Source organism: Lathamus discolor, chromosome 3 (assembly GCF_037157495.1).
Source record: "Lathamus discolor isolate bLatDis1 chromosome 3, bLatDis1.hap1, whole genome shotgun sequence".
NCBI classification, from domain to species: Eukaryota; Metazoa; Chordata; class Aves; order Psittaciformes; family Psittacidae; genus Lathamus; species Lathamus discolor.
This window is the reverse complement of record NC_088886.1, coordinates 56,336,597-56,344,134: the sequence shown is the minus strand read 5'-3', so window position 1 is coordinate 56,344,134 and position 7,538 is coordinate 56,336,597. Positions and strand designations below refer to the sequence as shown.

General features: G+C 45.3%; 1 protein-coding gene across 2 annotated transcripts in view; it reads left to right on the top strand.

Moving 5' to 3' along the window:
• Nucleotides 1–3,463: 3,463 nt before the first annotated feature.
• Nucleotides 3,464–7,538, top strand: part of TGFBR3 (transforming growth factor beta receptor 3) — a 124,363-nt gene continuing 120,288 nt past the window's right edge. For both annotated transcript variants that reach the window (XM_065675369.1, XM_065675368.1), the window contains exon 1: nucleotides 3,464–3,677. The gene's annotated coding sequence lies outside the window, so the exon portion shown is untranslated. The remainder of the gene's footprint in view (nucleotides 3,678–7,538) is intronic.

The following is a 7,538-nucleotide window of genomic DNA, read 5'->3' as shown; positions in this document are numbered from 1 at the left end:
ATCCTGCAGCAGCTGTTTAAAGCCCACTTGTACTTGTGGCAGTGGATTCATCATAAGAGCATGTTCATTAGCAGGAAGTGTATTCAGTGCTGTACCAGCTGCAGCACGTAGTCCCCAGCTCCATGTTTAGTCCCAAGGCCCCAGTTTAGCGTCAATACAGAAGGCAAAGAGGATTCTGTGTTCCTTAAACCTTTGGAAATCACCCAGGCAATAATGGTTTTAGGATGGTAAAGTTTTAAGAACAAGACACCCTAATTCTGTTGTTAAACTCCAATGTATTAAATTAGTTTATGGGAAATTAGATTTCACAGGAAGTTGAATGCTGTGGCTTTGATTCAATAAATGAGCTTTGGTTAACTATAAATAATGCTTTATTATCTTCAGTAGTGTCTGCGTAAAACTTTGTGCCTGAAGTTGTTTGTTGAATCAGTGGTAAATGTACTAAGCTGAGCTCCTTGCTGGTTATCCAGCATGTTGGTTGCTCAAGAACCTGTCTAATGCCAAGTCTGCAGGCTGCTGTAAACCCAGAGTGATATGGGATGTATGTGTACCTTGAAGAATGTGATGTGAAGGCCTTTGACCTAAGACTGATGAAGGCTGGTGTATGTATGATGCTTGTTACTGCAAAGATCTAAAAAAATATGAAGAAAGGCTGAGAGAGCTGGGCTTGTTCAGCCTGGAGAAGAGAATGCTCTGAGGAGCCCTTAGAGCAGCTTCCAGTGCCTAAAGGGAGCTTGTAAGAAGGATGGGGACAAACTTTTTAACAGGCCTGTAGCGATAGGGCAAGGGGTGATGGTTTTAAACTGAAAGAGGGTGGATTTACACTAGCTGTAAGGAAGACATTTTTTACAATGAGGGTGTTGAAACACTGGCACAGGTTGCCCAGAGGTGATAGATTCCCCATCCCTGGAAACATTCAAGGCGAGGTTGGATGGGGCTCTGAGCAACCTGATCTGGTTGAAGATCACCCTCCTCATTGCAAGGGGCTTGAACTAGATGACTTAAGGGTCACTTCCAAGCCAAACTATTCCGTGACTCTGTGAATATAGAGTGGTATCCAAATTCCTGTCCCTGGGAAGGAATAGTTCAGGTTGAATGCCATTTTAACAGATTGATGATGTTTCTGGTTTGGGTCATGTGAACTCAGCTGACTCTTCAGTGCAGGTTAGAGCTTTATGACTGTAATGTGAAGTTAGTAATTGAGGCTGGCTCGTAATTTTCTGTGAATAGTGAATTAGAGGTTGTTACCCACAGAAGTATCCCTAAAGAATTTCATGGGCCTGTGCAAATAAAAACATTGGTGCTAATGACTCAGAATTGATGCTGTCTAAAAAAAAAAAAAAGGAAAGGAGGGACAAGAAGTTAATCACTAGATCAGCAAATACATAAAAAGTAAGTAGAAATGTAAATTACATATATAACTGTGTTCTGCAGCTGCGAAGATTGAACACTACAGCTAAGGCTACAGGAATTTTCCTTGTTCTTAACAGGAAATTAGGTGGGTTTTGTTTATTGTGCCATGAAATGTTTCTGGATGAGCCAACCCATGCATATAATTGTACTTTCATATAGCAATTTTTCATGTCTTCAGCCTTTGCACTCCATGTACATCAACTACATATTAGTGTTGAGCATGTCCGGGAGAGTATTGAACTTCTTCAGACCCCAGAGGAAGTGGTGTAAAGTCTGCACTATGGTCAAGGATGCTCAGTACCTAACAGAGCTGGCGCCAAGGACAAGAATCAGTTCTTGACCAGCATCAGTGGAAACGGTGAAAAGAGTTTGGCTGGGTTCAGATCTGTGTATAAAGAATCTGATTTTGCCAAGACTTGTGCACACTTTCGACTTGACACACTTGAACAGCTCTCATGGCTGCTCATTTGAGTGAACCTAATCTATTTAATTTAATCTCTGCAGGACTGGGACCTCACTGAGTATTGAAAATAATTGGTTTGCTGCAGTTTCAATCCCATTTTTAATCAGCACTCTGGAATTTCGGCTGGCGGAAATAGAGTAGACACACAATATGCGTTGCAGTACATATGTTGCACTTAGTGCTGTAGAATATTAATTTTCTTCTTTGCTGAAGGGACTTTCCCCGCCTCCATATCTCTCTTGCAGAGGTTTTGCATCCTACATATAGACTGAGAGTGATAAGAGTGTGTCATGCTCCAACATGCACAACTTCTCAAACACTAAAAATAAATCAAAACTTATGTAAGTGGCCCTAGGCTGCCAGCAAGCAGTCTGAACTTGCATTTTACTTGTTTCTGCAGGTTTTATAAGCCTCTTCACCAAAATATTTAATGTAGACTAAATGCTTTTCACAGCAGCATTTGATTTACTTGCTAGAGGTCTCATACACAGATCATGTAGATGTTTTGAAGCCTAGTCTTGGGGTGCTGAGCACTTCCCAGGTCCCAACCAGTTACTGGTGAATGGCATATGCAGCAGAACTCTGTAAGACTCATCCAAATAGGCAGAGATCAAAATTAAGTGTAAGTAAGTGGCAACGGTCTTTTCTAGGTCGCAAACTGGCATTTCAAGGAGCGGCTGAATAGTGCCTGAACGCTCTTAACACGCCTCTTGGGTAGATGTAGGAACTCATCAGTGGTGATTCAGGGACAAATGGCCTGATTGGTAATGAACAAGATTAGCACTATAAAAAGTGTTGACACCCCCCCAAGTGAGAAACCGCATTAAACTAGTAAAGTTTGATAGAAGCATTGTGGAAGTCCTTTGCATTTCTCTGTGTCTCGGCATGGTCTCAATGCCCATGCAGGAATATTTGCTCTTTAGGATGATGATAGGGTGAGAGCTCAATGTGGACATGGGAACTTTGCTGTATTAATGCTCGCAAAGTGCCAGTAGCACTAAGAGTTACCATGACTTTGGAAAGATATATAAGGTAATGAGAGCAGTTGAGCAGCACAAATGAGTCCTCGTAGTCTTGAGAGACTGTATCAGAAATGAGCTCTCAGCTTATTCTTGCTGAAGGAGAAAATTATCGTTAAGCTGGGCTATGTGTAGAAAGGCCTCATCCATGGCGCAGCTGCCTTAAAGATGGACTTTTGCTCCAGAATTCAATGGCTTCGACACTGAATGAGCAACGAGCAGGGACATCTTCAGCCAGACTCTGGGCAGCCCGTGCCGGGATTTTACCACCCTCATTGCACCGGCCTGAATCTCGCCGCGGCTAGTTTAAAACCGTCACCCCTCGTCCTGTCGCGACAGGCCCTGCTAAACACTGTCTCCCCAACTTACAGGCCCCCTTTAAGTCCCTCACACGGCTTCGAGCCCTCGATCCCCTTTGTGGGCCGGCCGGGCGGGCGGAAGCGCCCGTCATGGCGCCGTCCCCGCCCCGCTCCCAATGGCGGCGCGGCGCGGCCCCGCCCCTCCCGCCGCCGGCCCCGCCCCGCCCCGCCCCGCCCCGCGCGCGGCGCTGCCCCGCCATGGGGTTACTCGCGAGCTGGGGGCCGGGCGGGCGGCCGCGCGCCTCCTCAGTGTCCGCCTCCTCCCGCGCAGCAGCGGCCAGCGCTGGGCGGCCTCGGCGGGGGCTGCCCTCACGTCCCGTCGCCTCCTGTCCCCGTCCCGGCCGCCGCTGCGGTGCCCATGGCGTAGCCGCGCCGCTGCGCGCCTGCCCCTGAGGGACGCGGCGAGGCCAGACCTGCTGCCAGGTAAGCGCGGCGGCCAAGACCCCCCGGCCGGCCGGGGTCGGGCGGAAGCGCCGGGTCCCCCGGGACATGTCACCCTGGGCGCGGCGGGAGGTTGGCGGTGGCCGCCGCGGGGCCGCCCGGCTCCGGGGGCCGGGCGGTGTGTCCGCGGGTGCTGCGAGGAGCGCTGGAAACGGCTCGCCCGTCCGCCCTGTGCAGCCGTGCGGGCTCCGTCCGTCCGTCCGTGTGTGTGCAGGGGTTAATCCCGGCGTGGTGACGGGGCTTGTGGCGAGTAGCAGCTACAGGTGTCCTAGCGAACGTGGGCTCTGTCAGGCTGGAATGGACGTGCCGGGCGAGTTACTCGGTGGCACCAAGTGAAGTCCTCTGCAGATGCTAACACTGCTGTGCGTGTCGAGGTATCGCACCCGTAAGGAGAGCCCAGCTGGGAGCTTAGCAGTGTACTGGCAGAGTGTAAATTCGGTGTGTGTGAGGAAAGTACGAACACCGGTAACGTGTCACTTCAGTACTTTCACAGAGCAGTTGTTGGCCTGTGGGGTTTATCGTGGCAGATGTGCTGAGGTCAGTTCCCTGCAGCCTTCCGAGTTGCACCTCTCCAAGCAGCAGCAGAAGTATGCCATTGAAATCAGATGTAAGTTAAATAACTTCTCAACTTCCCCCAGTTTCAGATGTACTTGGAATTCCAGAAGTACTGTCATTGAAGTCAAACGGTCCAGGAGATGATACTTCCTGTCCCTTTGAACAGAAAGGACTTCAGGTGTAGCTGTGTGTGGTTGCTCCTTTTCCCCTGGTTGTGGATGTAACTAGATGTAAATCTATTTATTTCAGTTCTGTTAAGGCATAGGTGTTATAATTTGGTTCCATCATTTATTATTCTCAGACGTTTGATCACCAGCACAGTTCAATTTCAGTAGAAACCTCTCCATAGGTTTGTAATAAATTGGAGTTGGATGAACAAGTGTCAATATTTTTGTTCTAAGAAGGAAATTTTCCTGGATGGGTCTGTATTTATACCAAGCTAAGGATATATTTATTACTTTTGGATGAGGTGGAGCAGGCTGATACTAGCCTCCATCTGGGGACAAGACCCATAATGAGAGAGCTGCCTGCTCTGTGACTGTGGGACCAGTTACGTTCGGCTCATGGTGACTGGGAGCGCTGTTGCTATCGTAGTCTTGCACGGGGAAGACTTAAAATTACACGTGTAAATACAATTTCTTAAAAAGACAAAATGTATTTGTTCATCGCTTCTTGCTAGGAATACTTTATTTCCCTTAAAATCCATGTCTGTTTCAGTGAATGCCAGGGGCAACATAAATTGCTTTTAATTAGCACCTGTCTAATTTAATTTAGACAGGTGCCCTGTCAAAAGTATTTCCAACAAGAGCATTAGCAAAATGTTAATGGTATATGCTTATTCCTTTGAATGGTTCCAGGTGAACCCATGGTAGCTTACAGAGCTTGAGTGCTAGCTGAGGAGCTGCTCTTGTTAGGACGCAGACCTGAGCTGACACCAACGGCTGCAGCCAGTGCTCGGCATTCCCGGCTGGCTGGGGGAGGAAGGGAGGGACGGGTGTTGGAGGGGGAGCAGGTTGTTGGCTTCCTTCGGTGAAGAGTCCTTTACTCTGAATCTTGCTTCCCCCAATTGTTTGCTGTAGTCCAACCTTGTTAAGTTTAAAGTGACACTTCAGATTTTTCTCTTCTACCATGCTTTCTCTCTCTGGGGAGGTCTTGTTTGGTTGTTGGTTCTGATGCATGTTTTGGGTCTCCATGGCATCACCTAGTCAGAGCATGTAAGTATTATCTATTATGGGTGTGATTTCTTTTAAACAGTAAGCTTCAGTTTTTCCTCTCTGGCATGCAGAACATCTTTTAATACTTAAGCATCTTGATGCCTACCTCTAGGAACAGTGTTTTGAAGTTAATTGCTAAGCCAGCAGGGGGAACACAGATCTCTCTGTCGGTAACATCTCTCTTCCTACCACAATTGCAGTTTGTTAAAATGTTGGGCCTATATTTTTGATAGTATTTCCTTAGAAGATGATTATCAATTTACTTGGAAAAACCCCCCATACTTTGGAATAAACACATCATTTTGGAATGCTTGATATTAGTTTGCTAACAGGCATGTCTCCCACTCTTCTGAGTGGAATTTTTTTGTCATGCTAGCCAGAACCAAACTTGAAAAGATCATTAGAGATTTATCTAAGTGAAGATATTTGAGGTGAATTAATTAAACCCAAATAAGAAGAAACATTCTGAGCAATCCTGTAAAGTTTTTGAAAATGAGCTAGACAAAATATTTCCACAGTAAAATTGTTGCTGTAGCATGTTTGTGATTGCATATAGAACTCTTGAAAGCTAAAGTTGAGTTGCAAAAAAGCTGTATTCTCACAAGAAACTATTCCTAGTATTTAGGGTTTCCATAAGAGAGAGTATTTTTAGATATTCTCTTAGGTTTTAAGAAGCCATTACTAGCTTATTTTTGTAAAGGTCAAGTGACACTCCCAGCACAGATCAATAATAAGTTTTCTTTTTAATTTGTATTGGCATTACAATTGACTACATCTTGTGTGTGAGGAATACTAAATGCAAAGTCTTGTGCCTGAGAAGGTCACCTGGATGACTTGCATTGATCTGTACTGCTTTCTAGTCTGTGAAGCATGAGTATGATACAGCCAAATGGCAAATACTTCAGGTACGAGTGTACAAACATACGAGTGTACAGATTGCTGTATGCTAAGTGAAGAATGGGAATTTGCAGCATGTCAGCTATTCCCCAGTAAGAGCCAGGGAACGGTCTCTCACCCTGCAGTAAATGTGAGTTATCTTGCTGCTTATACTTGGGCTTAAGCTGTCTTTCACTGATGCTGGGGTGAAAATGTGCATGGGAGCACGTACCATGGGGTAGCTGGTTTGGTACTTGTGAGCGATAACAATTGTATATTCTCCTAGCATCAGGAGAAGTGAAGACAAAATGCATTTCAACTGAAATGAACAGTCACAGGGTAGGTTTAAAGGAAGAGATGCAAGCTTCTCTGGTTCTGGAATGACACTGCCTGAATACCGAGGTATTGACTGCATATGAATTTTCCTCCCTTTATCTTAGTGACCATGTGTATGCATATCCCAGTAGCTGTGCATTCTTCTCCAAGGGCATTATGTGATGTTGCCAGTTACTGAAGGTACAAAAAGGTGTATGCTAAGTTCCACTGACAATCTCCCTCTTCCATTGTTTTTGTGGAATCACAAAACTTCCTCCCGTTTACAGTTCTTTGAGATGCTGAAGTACGTAATGTGTAAAGTCAGTGAGATTTCTGTGTGAATGTCATTGGAAAAGAGCACTGAAGCTTTGCCTAAGTTGTCTTAGAGCTGTTTTGTTTGATACCTCCAATAATATTCTGTTAAGATGCGAATTACCAAGTCTTGGGCAATTGTAAATCTCAGAAAATGCTCTGTGGGACACCGATTGGAAATATCTTTGCAATCACATTACTTTTGATCTAGTTTCACAGCATTCTTGTGTATTATACATAGGTGTTACTTGGACAGCAGTAATATTTGTGGTGATCAACAGCAGTATGCTAGTTTCTAGCCACTTCATGAATAGAAGCATGTTTTGCCATAAAAACATACTAGCAAAGAAGCAGTGCAATTGGAATTGTTTTATCCTCAACTGTGGATTCACATTTTTATGTCCTGGCAGTCATCCAACAGAGCAGCTTTTCTTGTGCTATTTATTTACAGCAACAATTAACTCTGTGGTGGCCAGAAGGAAACAGATTCACACATCTCTGGAAATCACTGAAAGAGGTACTTTAAAGCTGCTACTTTGTGTATATCCCACTTTTTTTGTTTCTACTCTGG